Here is an 18,764-nt window from a genome sequence, read left to right on the forward strand (position 1 = left end):
AGATGCCCTGGAGAAGGCAACAAGTACCCACTCCAGTATTCTCCCTGGAATATTCCAAACTGTTTAAGTTAGAATAATACCCAGCATTTTGAGTTTTCAATCTCAGGAGATAGATTTGTTCAGTCTTGCAATATTTTCATTGTATGCTTTTTCTAGACACCACTAGAGGCCACACAACTCCAAAAATATATAAGTGATAATATGGATTGCTAATGAAAGCATAAAAGAAAGTAGAAAGCTAAGTGGAAGGATTACCACTGTCTGCATGGTAAGATTTTAAATTCAGATTTTCCCTGGAAGACTTTAGATGGCCCTTGTGAACTCATTAACACTTCTGCACCTTTTATCTCCTTTTCTATTGCAACATATTGTAATGTTGCACATCTCTTATACACATCCACTTACACAGAACATATATGTATGTGTGTATGTGTTAGTCACTCAGTCGTATCCAGCCCTTTGGCAACCCCATGGACCTGTAGCCTACCCCATGTAGCCTGCCAGGCTCCTCTGTCCATGGGATTTCCCAGGCAAGAGTACTGGAGTGGGTTGCTATTTCCTTCCTAGGGAATCTTCTTGACTGAGGGATCAAACTGAGGTCTCCTGCAGTGCAGGCAGATTCTTTACCATCTGAGCCACCAGGGAAGCCCATAAATTTATATATGTGACTGCCCACAGCAAACAGAGTCTTGAATGAAATATACTTCTGAACCTTCTGAATTATCCATTAGATAACTGAATTTTAAAATGTACTGTATTATAGATTGCTAAAAAGTTGCTTGCTTTCTTTTTATGTTTATTTTTATATTAGGAAAAAAAGACTTTAAATAGCAGTTTATATTTGTGACAAAAATATGGCCATTCTCTGTGTCAAACTTTACATTATGCCACAAACATATTTTTATAATAATTATGTGAAGACCCGCAGAGACAAGCTACCTTCTTTCTCCAAGAGCACACCTCCTCCCACATGGTCTGAGAATAGTGTGGGGATAATGTTTCATTGCCAGTAAATAGACCCGTCTTCTGGATCTTTTCTTACATCCTAAGTAAAATTAAATGTAGCATTTTCAGCCTGGTTTCTAAATGTTGTGTCTGCCAGTCGGCAGCTTGTCACCTTGAGCAGACTTAACCAATTAGTTCAGTTCTCTGGTTCCTGGCTAGACTTGAATCGTAGGAAGCTTTCACAGCATCTCTGCGGAAGTTTAAAAAGTGGCCTTTATGGTGAATAAGTAGCGTCTAGGCTCTGGGAATTTGTTTTGTGAAAAACCAGGAGCACCTGGGCTGATTTTTATAGAAGACATAATATTTCCAGGCTTTTCTCTGAGCGCCGTTCGTCGTGCGCACCTCTGTTTCCCGATGAGTAATGTAGTTTCCCCTTCTTTTTCAGCTAGAGAAAGAGCATACATGACATCATGATAGCAAAGCAATATCTAAGGCAGAGTTCCCCAGATTTTAAACTGCAACTGCTCACCCTGACAATTACTAAGTGATGGTATTTCAAAATGAACAGATCTGAATCCTACAGGACTTTTCTTCTATCCAGAAGGATGTGAAGACTCCTCAGGGGATATAGAGGCACATGAGGCCCAGTGTTTCCTCTGAGGAAAATAACAATATAGATATAAACTTTAGAGTTTATCTTTAATAACAATCTAACTGCATGCTATTTTCTGAGATACATCTGAAGTAGTTAGAATAAAAAACTAGTAAGAGATAGAGAATTATCACAAGCAAGATAGGAAAGCAGAATGGCAATACCATTCTTGAAGAATTCAAAGCAGAAAGTGTTAAAACAAAAAATAAGTGCCTACTTTATATCATTAAAAATGACTATAGAATTTAGGAAAGCTCAAAAAATTAATATTTGCCCTCTAAACAAGATAGCTTTGTGACACAAAAATATGTTATGAACACAATGAACTATAGACAAAGACTATTGATAAGATTCTTTAAACAACTTTATCAATGTTTGAAAATTAAATGAGCTAACATTAAAGAGGTATAATGACTCAAGTAATTTAAGTGATTTTGAGATATGTAGATACCCTTGAGAGATATATATGCCGCTGCTGCTAAGTCGCTTCAGTCGTGTCCGACTCTGTGTGACCCCTGAGACGGCAGCCCACCAGGCTCCCCTGTCCCTGGGATTCTCCAGGCAAGAACACTGGAGTGGGTTGCCATTTCCTTCTCCAATGCATGAAGGTGAAAAGTGACAGTGAAGTTGCTCAGTCGCATCCGACTCTTCACGACCCCATGGACTGCAGCCTACCAGGCTCCTCCATCCATGGGATTTTCCAGGCAAGAATACTGGAGTGGGGTATATGTGTATATATATATGTGTTATATATAATTGTCTTCGGATATGTGGCTGCTTCTCATACCTAATATATTTAAGTATATTTTGTGTTATATTTATACATCATATAAAATTATATTTTTATATATTATATAAAAATTATATTATATTATAGGTATCTATACCTTTTTTCTAAATAAAAAAGCTTACATGAGATAAAAAATCAATCAATTCCAAAATTCAGATATTATATGTTTTTGCTTTAAACACCTTAAAAATGACTGTAAAGTATTAAAAACTTTAAATATTGATAGCTTTTGGCACTCATAAAAATTATCATGCCAAGTAACTCTTATATAATGGAGAAAGAAATGGTAACCCACTCCAGTATTCTTGCCTGGAAAATTCCATGGACAGAGGAGTCTGGTGGACTACAGTCCATGGGGTCACAGAGAGTCAGACACGAGTGAGCGACTGAGCACAACTCTAACATGAAGACATAATTGAAGAGATATTTAGTGTTCATGTGCAGCGGTGCAGGAGCATTTTATGTTTTAAATGTGTCAATACTACCTAAATCTAGACTTAGTGTTGCTCAGACAAGCTGCTTCTTAAATGAATATACACTGTTTCTAAAATCTATATAGAAGTAAAGGGCCACCTTACCAGTAAAAGAAAAAAAAATAGGGAATCAGATTGAAATCTTAGTATAAAATGGAAATATTACTGTGTGTAGGTCATTCTGGGATAAGTAATTGTCAGTAGAAGAAAGTGGAGGATTATTAAAAAGACCCCTGCTTCTGAGAAATTTTGCTTTATGACAGATGTGAGATGGTAGAATTTTGGGCAAAGGAATGACTGTTATCTAAGTGGACTTAGAAAACGCAGGTTTCTGGACCAAACAGCAATAAAACGATAATACGTCAAAGACTGTCAGATTTTATTGTATACAAATCAAGAACTTTAGCTTGTGAAAATATGTTTAGTGAAAAGACAGAACACAAACTGGCGTTAGATATTTGCAATATATGTAAACAATAAAATATTAATTTTCAAATATATAACTCTTACAAGACAATCAGTAGACAAGTGAACAAAATTGAAACAGTATTTAGGCATGAACAGGTATTTTTCAGGAAAAGTAATACAAATGCCTAAAAGAGGTGTGAAGATGTGTAATAATCACAAAATTACAAATCAAGATAGCTATATGATGCTATTTTAGATTCATTCATTAGGTAGAAGTTAAGTCTGACTCTACTGAGTTTCACATGTGATGTGCATCAGGGGGTCAATTATGCTGGTAGAGAATAAATTGTGTAGTAAGTATGGGAAACAATTTGACTTTGTCTTGTAAAGTGAACTTTTGTTTCCCCTATAATCCAATAATTTAACTCCTAAGTATTTGCATTGTACAGGAGACAGGGATCAAGACAATCCCCAAGAAAAAGAAATGCAAAAAAGCAAATTGGCTGTCTGAAGAGTACTTACAAATAGCTGTGAAAAGAAGGGAAGCAAAAAAGCAAAGGAAAAAAGGAAAGATATACCCATTTGAATGCAGAGTTCCAAAGAATAGCAAGGAGAGATAAGAAAGCCTTATCAGTGATCAATGCAAAGAAATAGAGGAAAACAATAGAATGGGAAAGACTAGAGATCTCTTCAAGAAAATTAGAGATACCAAGGGAAAAAGCAAGAGAGTTCCAGAAAAACATCTATTTCTGCTTTATTGACTATACCAAAGCCTTTGACTGTGTGAATCACAATAAACTGTGGAAAATTCCGAAAGAGATGGGAATACCAGACCTCCTGACCTGCCTCTTGAGAAACCTGTATGCAGGTTGGGAAGCAACAGTTAGAACTGGACATGGAACAACTGGTTCAAAACAGGGAAAGGAATTCGTCAAGGCTGTATATTGTCACCCTGCTTATTTAACTTCTATGCAGAGTACATCATGAGAAACGCTGGGCTGGAAGAAGCACAAGCTGAAATCAAGATTGCTGGGAGAAATATCAATAACCTCAGATATGCAGATGTCTTTGCTGCTGCTTCTAAGTCACTTCAGTCATGTCTGACTCTGTGCGACCCACTAGACGGCAGCCCCCCAGGCTCTTCTGTCCCTGGGATTCTCCAGACAAGAACACTGGAGTGAGTTGCCATTTCCTTCTCCAATGCATGAAAGTGAAAGTGAAGTTGCTCAGTTGTGTCCTACTCTTCGAGACCCCATGGACTGCAGCCCACCAGGCTCCTCCATCCATGGGATTCTCCAGGCAAGAGTACTGGAGTGGGGTGCCAGTTACTACTCCAAGAGTTACCACTCTGAGAGTGGCTTGTGGACAGGGAAGCCCGGTGTGCTGCACTCCTTGGGGTCACAAAGAGTCAGACATGACTGAGCAACTGAATAACTCCAGGGGATCATCCTGACCCCACGATTGAACCTATATCTCTTGCACTGACAGGCAGATTCTTTCCCCCTGTACCACCTCAAAAAAAAACTCTGAAACACCATAAATGCTTTAAATAGATGAATTCGATAGATAAATAAAAAAATAATAGTAAATAGATAAATTTTACGACAATCACAAAATGGAATATTATGCATCAGGAAAATTAAATGAATTACAGCTGTATGCCATAACATAGATAATTTTGATATGATAGTAATGAGGTGGAAAAATGACATGCAGTATGATGACCTTTATATAAAATTCAAAAAAGGAAATGTAAAAAAGATTGTTAATATAAGAAATATGACTAGAAAAATAAAAATGAAAGTTAATGAAGTGCTTAGTTGAGCAAAGGGTGTGTGGTCAGATTAACTGTGTATTCACTTTTGATTAAAGAATAAATGAACACATTCTCCCTGAAAAACAATTTATTATTATCTAAAGACACTTTAAAGCCTTTTCTTGGAGTGGTGATTCTTAGAATCAGTTCCTAGAAATAATCAGTGTACAAAGTTTTATAGGTAAAGATATCCATCACATTATGATTGACAGTAAAAATTAGAAATAAATGAAATGTAGACTATTATGATCAATAAATTATAGTGTATACATAAAATGGATGTTAAGCAATCATTAAAATGATGTTTTCAAATTTTAGAATAATCATTTAATTATTTTATACAAACTAATATATATATAATAAAATTATTTTAAGAATCAAGCAGAAGAATCAAGAGAAAGAACATACTATATCATCATCCACAAATTGCACCTTGGGCAAATATCATTCCTAGTTTGTGTTTCTCTCTCTCTCTTCACATACATATGCACATATATGTGTATATATCTTATATTTATTTACATAAAATAAATGAGTGTTTATATTTTATATGTGTATATTATACACAGGGAGATCCCCTGAGTTTATTAATTTACAGGAATATCTTTCTATTGCCACTGTATATGTGTGTGCTAAAGTGCTCAGTTGTGTCCGATTCTTCGTGATCCCACGGACCATAGCCTGCCAGGCTGTTCTATCCATGGGATTCTCTAGGTAAGAATACTGGAGTGGGTTGCCATGCCCTTCTCCAGGGGATCTTCCCAACTCAGGGATCGAACCTGCATCTCTTACATCTCCTGCAGGCAAGTAAGTTCTTTACCACTAGTGACACCTGCATTGTTTTGGAAATACAGAAAAAAAAAAAAACATCTCAATTGTATAAGTAAAGAAATAATTATTTGCATTTTGCCATATACAGTTATGTTTTTTTAAGTTCTCATGTAATATGCAATCAACTGGTAGAACCTTGTTTATGAAGTCTATTAAATGTATGGTATAAAGAAAGGTCAAATACAGTAATGTGCAAATGTGAAAATTTTTGAGGGCCAGAGGATGGTTTAACCTTAAATGAGTTTCATAAAATCAAAATTTATTCCGTTTTATGTCTAGCACCCACTGCATAGGAAGTAAACTCTCTTTGCCCGCCTTCATTTTCCGAGTCTCCATGCTTGAAGAGAGCGATGTGTTAGTATCCTGCAGCACTCGTTTTGCTAACCCACTGTGACTTCTGGTTCCCAATGACCAGGCCCATTTCAAACCCAGTGCTGGATCTGGCAGAATATTGCCACCGTTTTAACAAGCTCCAAAAATGAAACAAAGATATGAGTAGCATCTCTTTTCACCTTCTTAAAGAAAAGATTGTATTCATATATACCTGAATCATCCCAAATAACTATAGGGCTCTGAAACACAAGAGCCATTTATCACATTTGGTTTCCTTCACTTCAACAAATGGAAAACAGGACACTTTAACGATTTCCCCAGAAATTTAGAGGGTTAAAGTTTCAGTATTCAAAAGTGAAGTTACTCATTTAAGATTGAAAGTTTGCTGACAGTAAGTTCGGGAGTCATGATGGCCTCAAAAACATATAGTTTGATCACAGACTATTGGCTTGTGGAATAACTACAGTAAGAAAGATTGGGCTTTTGAGTCTGTGTTCCAATGTGAGGTGTATTATATATAACACACTACTCTTCGCGTTAGGAGGTGAGAGGTGTATATCTTGACTTAATCGGAAATATCCTTCTCCCCTGGAAGAGATGATTCACAAAGCCCAACTCTGGCAAGGACGTTCACAATTCAAAATACAAAGCAGACTAGTGCAGTCATGGGAACAATAAGGAACTGAATGGACTGCAGGCACATCTCTTCAGTTCATTGCAAATGGAGTTAGGCCTGGACTATTTCATTTTGGATTGTTTTTTGCAACCTCATAATCTCTTTAAGGGCAGTAATTTGTTAATAAAACAGTGGTAATGAAACAGAAGTATCTGTTTACAGCAGTGCCCATGTATTTCTTGTGCTTAAGCCTGCTTTCATTATTTACAGGGAAAGGTACACATTGGCTCTGGCATACATCAGTAATAGAAAACCACTTTATAGGAGGATAGGAAAGGACATCACCAGTAGAGTATAATGTGTGTCTGCAATCATTATTGCCCCCTTTGGAGTGTTTTTTCAACCTTAAAGCAATAGATCTTGAAGCAAGCTAAAAGCTGCAATACAAATATAGTTCATCTTTAGTCCTTTAAATGATATTTCTTTGACCCGAATGGGCTCTCTGATCAGCAGTTACCTCTTCAGTCTTTCTCATTTCTTGACTTGGGAACCTACACTCTAGTCTGAACCAATAGTAATTCTAGAAACAAAATTATATTTCAAAGATACTTGAATTTTATTTTTTTCTTCTGTTTCATGTCTATTGATAGCACAGTAGGTTTGTGTCTATAATCTGTATAAAATACTAAGGATTCTTGACAAAACATCAAGAAAACAATCACAATTCTCCAAATCTAAAATACCAGTAACGAAAAATTCAATTCATTGAAAATAAGTAATATAATAATTGATACTCTACAGAGAAAGACCAGCTTTTTTTTCAGTTTTGGAAATTTTATTTTAGTTAAATTTAATAAATAAATTCAAATATAATATTTTAAAGACATTCATTATTTAAAATATATTTTGCATTTGATAAGTTTTTATCAGTATGACAGCACAGAATACTGTATGAGAAGAAAGGCTATCTAAAATGCAGTTCTTTAAGTCTACTGTAAGCAAAACCCCCTTTATAATACAGTTTATGTTGCAGTACTCTGTCATGTCTTTCATAAAAATCTGAGTTCTTTGAAAGTTGGTAGACAGTTACAACAGAAGGTTATAAAAGCTTTATCTATTATGTCAAAACATGTTCTATTAATTAATAATGGATTGGCAAGAGAAGTCTTCTCATTTTAATGATTCCAAAATCATGGATTTTCTGTATCATAGGACTTGCCTAAAATGCCAATCTGTATATGTCATTTTGCCGTATATCAACCATGATCCAATTCCCAACTACACTCCACTGCGTGGCCGGTGGCATAGCATAACCCTTTTTAGTCAGCTTCCTCATATATAAAAAAGAACAATGACAATTCCTGCCATAGATGGAATTTATTCCTAAAGAAGATCTTGCATCAGAACACAAAGTGGAAATGGAGGAAACGTTTGTTTAACATTAGCTTATCAATAATATATTTCAAGGAAGTAGTGAAGTCATCATTTACAGTGGTATTTATTGGGCTGTATATTCATGGCTTGAAACTGAGATTAAGGGATGGGGGATTTTATGTGCCTATTAAAATTATTTTCCTGCGACTAATTCTATAAGATTGTAAAACAAACTGTGAAATAATTCATGAAAACTATGAAGTCAGGGTACTTTGGAGAAATTGTTCTGTTCATAAATGTTGCTCCTTTCCAGTCACCAGCCTTACGATGCCACAGGCAGGCACAGACACAGAACTATACCCAAGGGAAGGGAGGAGGCATGTGTCTATGGAAGAAAACTGGGATGTTCTTATAACCTCCTGCAGAATCTGCCAAATGCAAGTGAGTGGTTTCACCTCTTCAGATCATCTCCTGCGGCTAAGCGCTGAGAGAAAGATCAGCTACCTAATTTTCCAGGCTTGGTGCAAGTCGAAAATGTAGGACCTCTTTCTTCGAATAGCGGGAAACAAATGCTAGCCAAGGTATGTCAAGTAAAATCCCTTTCTTCTGTGCTGCTTCTACCTCTTTCACAACCTGAACTATATATATTTTTTTTTAAATTTACTATGTAGTGGCCTGCCCTTTGGGCATGGGGATTTCTGGCGGGCTAGTGCAGACGTTCACAGGCCCCTCAGAGGCCTCTGCTCTGTGTGACAAGTGTGCAAGTGTGCAAGGCCCGCCCCCTGCCCAGTGCCCACCTCCTGCCAGACACCAGACCAACACTCTGACTCTCATAGTGAACCAGGGGGTCAAGCAGGCTCAAACCACGGAGGACAGACAGCCTCTGGGGTCGCTGTGACCTCTGCCCCCGGAAGTATCAGCTGCCTGGATTGCAGGGGCGGGGGGTGGATAGTGAGAGGTTGGGGGCGGGGGTTGGTGGAAAAGACTGGCCCCTGTGTGTCTCCTGCGGGTTGTGCCAAGGAGAGGGACAATCACCCCTTGATCTCACCAGGACCAACCTTCACCTTCTGGGCACTGGTGACCAGCCCAGGCTGGCAGTGCAGGCCGGAGCCTGCGGCTCAGAGAGGGAGAAGGGGTTTGAGTTTCTAAGTCTCCGGGGGGGCTCCCTTGCAAATCCCACGTTCAAAGCTAAAATTCTTCAGAATTGCAAAGAAGTGACTGAAGATGCCGGAGAAGGAAATGGCAACCCATTCCAGTGCTCTTGCCTGGAAAATCCCATGGATGGAGGAGCCTGGTAGGCTGCAGTCCATGGGGTCGCTAAAGAGTCAGGCACGACTGAGCGACTTCACTTTCACTTTTCACTTTCATGCATTGGAAAAGGAAATGGCAACCCACTCCAGTGTTCTTGTCTGGAGAATCCCCAGGACGGGCGAGCCTGGTGGGCTGCCGTCTATGGGGTCGCACAGAGTCAGACACAGCTGAAGCGACTTAGCAGCAGCAGCGGCAGCAGACCGAAGATGCCTTAAACCCCAGGTGCGGGCGCGGGGCGCCTGCAGAGTTTCTGCCGCTGCTCTGGTTGCGGGCGTGTGAGGACAACCCTGGCCCAGAAGAGGCACAAGGTATGGAACCCGTACTCCCGAGCTTCTGAGCAGATCGCTCCCGATGTAAAAGACGTGCCTTCCCGAAGCATCAAGAAATGTTGAAATAGTGGTATTTCAATTAAAATTATTTATGAATCAAGATCCAAGCAGCATCCTCTGAGTGAGGGTCCTGTGGAGTAAGACCGTCTCTGGAGCTGTTGCCTGGCCCGCCCACAACCTGGCTTCCCAGCCAGTCTAACTGCCTTGGGGACCTCCCCACAGTGGGGGTTATGTTTATTACCGAACTGATCCTCCTGCCTGCCTCTCCCACTGCCTTCCTTGACTAGGGTCACTAAATGTTTTTCCTCCTGTTTCAATAGCCTCTATTAGGATTCTCTGTGTGATTTAATTAAACAAGGTGCTCCCTGGAATTCAGAGGCAAAGTCAGAAAACTTTCTGAAATGGAAACAGGAATACCGTGAAATATGTGAAATTAGGTGGAAAGATCTCAAGGCTGCTGTTTCTATTACTTTTCTCTTTAGAGAAATCTGCTTATTCTCTCCCCCTCCCTGCCTCAGCTTCATCCAGAGAGGGAGGATAGGAATGTGTCTCCCACTCTTGACCAAAAGGCCTCCTCCTTGCCTGCTCTTGCCTGCTCAGGACACTGCTTTGTCCCACCCACTCGAGACAACTCTTGCCATATAGTCTTTTGAGAATTTGGCGACCAACTCAGGGTCCTGTCATTACTTCAGGTCTCTCAGGTGATCCTGGGAAACTCAAGGGCTGTTTGCGTGATGAATCCAGCTCCAGGGCCATTTGATTTTCAAGGTGAAAGCACCATCTCTCTTCCGAGGCCACCCACACCTGAGGTTATCAGCGCAGCTAGTCTTCATCACAGCTCTTCCAGATTTGGAGATCCACTGCTCCCATCATACCCGGCACCCAGCTTCTTTAGGTATCTCGCCAGCTTGCTCTCCTAACATTTGCTGCTCCCATCATACCCGGCACCCAGCTTCTTTAGGTATCTCGCCAGCTTGCTCTCCTAACATTTGCTGCTCCCATCATACCCGGCACCCAGCTTCTTTAGGTATCTCGCCAGCTTGCTCTCCTAACATTTGCTGCTCCCATCATACCCGGCACCCAGCTTCTTTAGGTATCTCACCAGCTTGCTCTCCTAACATTTGCTCTTCCACACCCATCACAACTTGCAGAGCCTTGCCTTCCCCCGGCTCCTGAAGCTTCTAGGGCCCTACTGTGGTGCCCTTTTTTTTCATTTTGCACTCTCAAATCCTTGGGCTCTCACCTAATTCTTACTGTGTTTTTGTTGTTGTTGTTTTCAATACAGCCACTTGGCAAAATTTCAACTTTGATTCCACTCACATCCTCCTCCTCTGGTTCTGTGCCTTGTAAGTGACATAATGAAGGAGGGAAAATCTTGAGTTTTGCTTCAAATCTATGGTTTCAAGTCTTCATTTGAGCCAGACCTTCGTTGTCCTCCAGAGTTTAGTGTTTGTAGCCATAGCCAGCTTTTGTACCCATTCCCTGGGTGTGCACTCACTTTTTTGCCCCTTTCCTCCTGTACTGGAGTCTATCTAAGTACACCCAGCAAACGACTTTCCTACTTCACAGAAAAGCTGGAAGCGGAACATTTCCACAGATTTACTTCCTCTTCCTCTCAAAACGATAAAGATATATGTATCTCTGCTAACTCCACTCCTCTACATTCTGACTCTGTGCATGAACAGAAGGGTTACCTGGTCTCTCTTTGGGAAATATGCTTCTCTTAATCATCTCTTCTTTCTTAGCTTTAGAAGCATCTTACTGTTTGTCTCTTTTCCTCCAACATATAAAAAATTGCTAATTTTTCCCACTGTGTGTGTGAAAGTGAAAGTGAAATCGCTCAGTCGTGTCCAACTCTTTGTCAACCCCATGTACCAGAGCCCCATGGGATTCTCCAGGCAAGAGTACTGGAGTGGGTTGCCATTTCCTTCTCCAGGGGATCTTCCCAACCCAGGGATCGAACCCAGGTCTCCCACCTTGCAGGCAGCCCTTTACCCTCTGAGCCACCAGGGAAGATATATATATATATATATATATATATATATATATATATGTGTGTGTTATATATAAAACAAAAATTATTTTTCCCATATCATTTTACTTTATCTCTATTTCACAGTTAACGTTTTTGAAAGACTATTCTATATTGGCTGTCGCAGGTGCTCACATCTCATTTATAACCAAACATTCACCCCCAATTCATTTCTAAACATCCTGGGGACACCAAAGATATTCTAAAGACACTTTATTCTCTTATCCAGTCTAACTTACGTGAAGTGATTGGTATCACTGATTATCCCTGCCTTCTTGATTCTACCTTGCATACGTGCTAATTCACATAAACATTCGCTATTTACCCTTCTCTTTTAAACAATTTTCTTCTTCCTTCTGTGACCGCTACTGCTTTGTCCCTTTCATAGGCTTCTCTCTCTCTCTCTCTCTCTCTTTTTTTTTTTTTCTGTTTCAATTTGGGAGAAATTGGGACACATTTTTTTCCTACAATTTCTAGGTGAAATTATCCAAACATATGAGTTTTGGGCTCCTGCTTCTGACTAAAATGGAAAAAGAAAGATGGAGTTTGTCCTCCTGCCTAAACAACTAAAAAAATATGAATAGGTCTATGAAACTTTTATTTTCTTAACACTGCAGATCAAGCAATCAAAGCCAGCGAACCACGAGAGACAGGAAATAAGTGAAATGAGACTGATTGTCCCTGTTTAGTGCTTCAGGGACTTTCTAGGTCGTAGTTCAGTAAAGTGGGCAACCAGGAGGGATTCAGCAGACTCACTGGGATGAAGGAGCAGTGCTGAGAAGAGAGGACAGAGGAACCGAGGACATCTGCAGAGGCCCTCTAGTCTTCAGCAGAGTAATGACGGTAATGATGGGCAGAATTTTTGAGGGAGCTATTTGAGGCAGGAAAAAGATCACCCTAAAGGGTTAGAAGAAACAGTATCTAGAGCTCACATATGGCTGGGGAGAGTACCTGTTCCCCACTTTTAATGAACAGCTACATAATATGTGTGACATTTAATACAGTTCTCAGAATGCCTTTCTTAGTATTGGGGAATTATTATCCCAAAAGTAAATGCTGCTTTGGTCCCACTTAACAAGTCTTAAGAGGAAGACTGAAAGGCTCTAACCATATACAAGTAAGTTAACTGTGTCCCAGAGCAAAGCTCAAGAATAAATATAGTAACACAAAAATATCTACTACTCAGCAAGGTAAAATGTACCATGTATAGCATATCATAAAAAATGTAAGGCATCTTATGACGCAGAAAGATATGACCTATAAAGGGGAGAAAATCCATTAAATCAAAACTAACCTGGAAGTGATGCAGATATTAGAATTAACAGGTGACATACATGTTAACTGTATTCCATGTATTGTAATAGATGGAAGAGAGATTGATAATGTTGTGTAGTTAAATGGAAGATTTAAAAGACCCAAAACAAACTTACAGAAATAAAAACTACAGTGTCTGAGAAAGAAAATCACTGAAAGAAGTTAATTGATTCTGTATTACAGAGGATAATATTAGTAAATTTAGCTATAAAAACTCTGCCAAAAAAAAAAAAACTAGGGAAAAATAAAACTAAAAACAGAAACATATACACCTGCGGGTTGACTCTTCAAGTGGCCCATTATATCTATAACTAGAGTTCCCAAAGAGATTAAGAAACAAAAAATTCATTTTTGGAAATTATCACCAAAAAGGTTCCTAACATGATGAAAATTATTAACTCACAAATCCTAGGAGCTTAGTAAGTCCCAAACACAGACATGTTACTTTCAACTTCCAGATATTTGTGGCTATCAACTAGGAAAGACATATCTCCTAGATTAACTCCTTTTTTATATAATCAACAACCTATTAGACAGCCTTAACTGGATGTCCTATATATATGGATACCTTACAGGAAACATGGCTAATTGTTCACCTATTTGTGAACCAGTTTTTACTGAGGTACTTATATGTTCCCAACAATGCAACAGAGATCAAAATTAGACAATGGAAAGGAACTGCCTTTGGACTTTAAGAGTCCATATAAAACATACATATGCATACACACACAAAATATTTAAAATACAATATGTTAAGTTTCATTATGGTGATGACTAAAAGATGAAAATACCATGGATCAATTCAGTTCAGTTCAGTTCAGTTGCTCAGTCATGTCCGACTCTCTGTGACCCCATGGACTGCAGCATGCCAGGCCTCCCTGTTTATCACCAACTCCCGGAGTTCACTCAAACCCATGTCCATTGAGTCGGTGATGCCATCCAACCATCTCATCCTCTGTCATCCCCTTCTCCTCCTGCTCTCAATCTTTCCCAGCATTAGGGTCTTTTCCAATGAGTCTTCCAATGAGCTCTTCACATCAGGTGGTCAAAGTATTGGAGTCTCAGCTTCAAAATCAGTTCTTCGAAAGAACACCCAGGACTGATCTCCTTTAGGATGGACTGGTTGGAGAAACCAAATGTGACCGAGAAGGTCAGCTTAAAATGTACTGTTATTTCACTTAAATGCTGAAAGTGGTACCTTGACACTTTTAATTGAGGTATTTTATAACAATGCAGCTACCACTGCCTGGCAGGTAGGAGGCCTCACGACTCCAGTGCAACCCTCGTGGCCTCTCCACCAGGTGATGCTCCTCCTCTGCCCAGAGATCTCCCTGCTTAGATAAACAGATGACACCACCCTAATGGCAGAAAGTGAAGAACTAAAGAGCCTCTTGATGAAAGTGAAAGAGGAGAGTGAAAAAGCTGGCTTAAAGCTCAACATTCAGAAAACTAAGATCATGGCATCTGGTCCCATCACTTCATGGCAAATAGATGGGGAAACAGTGGAAACAGTGGCTGACTTTATTTTTCTGGGCTCCAAAATCACTGCAGATGGTGATTGCAGCCATGAAATTAAAAGGCGCTTTCTCCTTGGGAGGAAAGTTATGACCAACCTAGACAGCATATTAAAAGGCAGAGAAATTACTTTGCCAACAAAGGCCCATCTAGTCAAAGCTATGGTTTTTCCAGTGGTCATGTATGGATGTGAGAGTTGGACTATAAAGAAAGCTGAGCACCAAAGAATTGATGCTTTTGAACTGTGGTCTTGGAGAAGACTCTTGAGAGTCCCTTGGACTGCAAGGAGATCCAACCAGTCCATCCTAAAGGAGATCAGTCCTGGGTGTTCATTGGAAGGACTGATGTTGAAGCTGAAACTCCAATACTTTGGCCACTTTGGCAAGGAGATCCAACCAGTCCATCCTAAAGGAGATCAGTCCGGGGTGTTCATTGGAAGGACTGATGTTGAAACTGAAACTGCAATACTTTGGCCACGTGATGTGAAAAGCTGACTCACTGGAAAAGCTGACTCATTTCCCACCCTGATGCTGGGAAAGATTGAAGGCAGGAGGAGAAGGGGATGACAGAGGATGAGATGGTTGGATGACATCACAGACTTGATGGACATGAGTTTGAGTAAACTCCGGGAGTTGGTGATGGACAGGGAGGTCTGGCGTGCTGCAGGCCATGGGGTTGCAAAGAGTTGGACATGACTGAGCAACTGAACTGAACTGAACTGAAGCCTGTGGCTCTTTGCTTTGCAATATTCTACGTTGCAGCCATTTTTCAAAACCACAGCTTCTAAATTCTTCGAAGGATTTGAAGAATTCCATTCTTCAAATGTATTATTGCAATGTATATTCTTGTTACTTGCAGTTACTGTGGACAGTTCCAACAGTCTCTAGAGATAACTTTCATGCAGATGCCCGTGGGATGGCTATAAAGACAGGCGAGCCCCTCACACTGCCCCCACCTGGAGCCCTCCTCCCGGCGGGCCAGGGCACTGCAGCCCTGGCTGCTGTCTGTGAGTCTCTTGTGTCCAGATCCCAACTGGTTTTACTCACAGGGCCCCCCAAATCTTGACTGCCCCACATGTGCTAGTTGCTGCCATGCACATCTTTGCTCATAAACCTGCTCCATTGTTCCATAGGACTTCATTCACAAATGCAGGTCCTAAGATAAAATTATTAAGAATGTCAAGAAGGTGACATGAGGGCATTAAGCCAAATTTGAGGGGGGGTTCCCCTTTTGAGACAGGACTCTGTGGGAGGGTGAGGTTGCGTGACTGTGAGACAGTTGTAATCCCAGAAGTGGTTCGGGCTTAGGTGCCCTTTGATCCAGAGGTTCGTAGTGTCAGGGTCTCGTTTTCCTTTCCTGGAATTTCCTCTGTCTTTTCATTCTGTATGTCTTGGTCCTTATGTATTCGCTCCATCCTTTGACTGGTTTCCTACATGACAGCAAAACGGCTACAGGCATTCCAGGTCTTTTATCCATATAATGCACACCATATAGCAAGAGATTTCACTAGTTAGTCAAGCGTGGGTTCCGTGTTCATGTGCTCATGTGTTTGGCTCCCCAATGGGCTTAGTCTAGCTCATGTGTTCCCCAACTAGTAAGGTTTTCTGGAACCATGTGGCTCCTAGCATGGAAACTGAGGACTATTAGGAAAGCAGAAATTGCTGATATGAACGGAATCACAAATGTCCACTACAGAATATTTCTTGATTTAATGACTGACTGAAAGATTGAAGTACTTCATCCTGGACAAAGATTGGTAAATATGCCTCGTTTCCAAAATGTTAACTGAAGTTGTAACTAATACCATATAAACTGATGTCTAGATAATTATAATATGATAATTGTTAAAAGAATATTGTGATGAGAAAAAAGTTTTGTTAAGAGATACTGCCTACTTAAGAGATATTGAAAAAGAAGTTGTCTCAAGGCTTCCAATGACCAAGACTGATTATATTCTTGGTAAATGTGTCTCTGAAGATATAAAAGATAAAACACTAACCTGATGGAACTATCTTTAAAGCAATAGCAATTATCCCTTTTTCTGTGATTAACGAGCAGCTTCTCTTATGTAATTTGGCTTTTGTGATGAACCTACACACCAGGAGGATGTACACAAATGTATGGTAGCTACTAAGAAATTATCAATTGAGCTTAAATAAATCTTTACAAAAATTTTTTATGTGTTACATTTCCCAAGAAATTTAATATCATTCAAGAGTTGAACAACCTAAAAAAAAAAAAAGAATAAATTTAAAACAAGGAAACCACAAACAATACCTTGGTGATGTTGTCAACTTATGTATCTGAGGATTTGACCCTTGGTAAGTCCATACATTTGTTTGTCTGTTAATTAATTATAATTAATTTAGATCACAATTACTGGGCACTCTAATGTTCTCAGCTTTGTGCTGAGATGCAAAGATAAACCTAATGTGGTGGACTGGACCTTCAATAATCAGCCTCAAATATCTTCTGTTTTTTTAATGATCTTAACCAAACCTAGCCATTTTCCCAGATTCCTATCCTTCACTGCTGCTGCTGCTGCTAAGTCGCTTCAGTTGTGTCCAACTCTGTGTGACCCCATAGATGGCAGCCCACCAGGCTCCCCCGTCCCTGGGATTCTCCAGGCAAGAATACTGGAGCTCCCCCATCCCTGGGATTCTCCAGGCAAGAACACTGGAGTGGGTTGCCATTTCCTTCTCCAATGCATGAAAGTGAAAAGTGAAAGTGAAGTCGCTCAGTCGTGTCCAACTCTTCGAGACCCCATGGACTGCAGCCCACCAGGCTCCTCCGTCCATGGGATTTTCCAGGCAAGAGTACTGGAGTTGGGTGCCATTGCCTTCTCCATCCATCACCACTGAATTGCAAATATTCCATTGCATCGTAAGCTTGGCTATGGTTGTATATAATCATTGATTTTAACTGGGAAATAGTACTGAAAGTGTTGCCTAGTTCAAACTCATATTGCTCACCTTTTGGCAGGTCAATCAATCAAGAGACAGGGTGCTGGGGCAGGGAATAGCAGCTTTATTCAAAAAGCCAGCAAGTCCAGAAGATGATGAACTTGTGTCCCAAAGAATCATCTTGCTCCATTCTGGACACCAGTTTCTTTTATAAAGAGAGGGAAGTAAGAAGCTAAAGTGAAAAAGGAGATAAACTATCACAAATATTTCCTGGGTCCAGCCAGACTCTGAAGGGGATGTTTCCTGTGAGCTTAAAGGAAGATATTGTAGCTTAAAGCTCAGCATGGGAGGCAGGGTTTCCAGAGACGGGCCATTATATATGTTATAAGCTGAGGCATATCCCTTTAATGATTTATTAACTTAGCAAAAACAATAGAATACAAAGGTTACTGTAAAAGAAACAGATCCAATATGGAGTCAGATTTGTTCTTTTCTGTTACTAAAGTACATAATTTAAAAAGTATGTAATAATTTAAAAATTTTAATAAAAATTATTAATAATTTAAAAAGTATGTACTATAGTACAGTATTTTTATATTTATCTAGAACTTTTAAGTTAAATAGGAAAACAGACATGGGGTGAAGAAAAATTTACACATTTGATTTATTAAATAATGCAACATATAATTTGGTGAATTTAAAAGGCATTTATTTTTTGCTATGATAGCCACTGAATTTCACTTTGGTGGGGGCTTAGTTACTCTCATAAAATAATGATTAAAGAAGGCTGTTTCTCCTTTTCAAATCATTCTTATTATGTGTATTCAATTTGCAAGACTAGCATTTACTGCTGTTTGAATCTGGCAAGTAGCCACTATTTTTAATTGAAATGGTATTTTGCAAAATAAAGAGCATGAAGTTATATAAGGAAGTGGTGTTGATGTGTTAACAGGAGTGAGCTATAAGGAATGACAGTTACATATTTTAGCATGTAAAAATATTTTCCAAATTAGCAGTTAGTGAAATTTCTGTGACTGTCACACCATGTTCATCTATTTCCTGGGTAAACAGGGCATTTATAAAGATGTTTAAAAAAAAAAAATCACCAGTGCATCATAAGGT

General features: G+C 39.5%; 1 long non-coding RNA gene across 5 annotated transcripts in view; it reads left to right on the forward strand.

Annotated features, from left to right (window-relative positions):
• The first annotated feature begins 9,450 nt into the window (after nt 1–9,450).
• LOC147370068 (uncharacterized) overlaps nt 9,451–18,764 on the forward strand; it is a 175,475-nt gene continuing 166,161 nt past the window's right edge. For 3 of the 5 annotated variants that reach the window (XR_015168382.1, XR_015168383.1, XR_015168385.1), the window contains exon 1: nt 9,451–9,857. This is a non-coding gene — a long non-coding RNA (uncharacterized LOC147370068). The remainder of the gene's footprint in view (nt 9,858–18,764) is intronic. The other 2 variants (XR_015168381.1, XR_015168384.1) reach the window with 2 other exon arrangements.

The sequence above is a fragment of the Bos grunniens genome, chromosome 7 (genome assembly GCF_055505025.1).
Source record: "Bos grunniens cultivar Pamir isolate PY7600 chromosome 7, Bosgru_T2T1.0, whole genome shotgun sequence".
Taxonomy (NCBI): domain Eukaryota; kingdom Metazoa; phylum Chordata; class Mammalia; order Artiodactyla; family Bovidae; genus Bos; species Bos grunniens.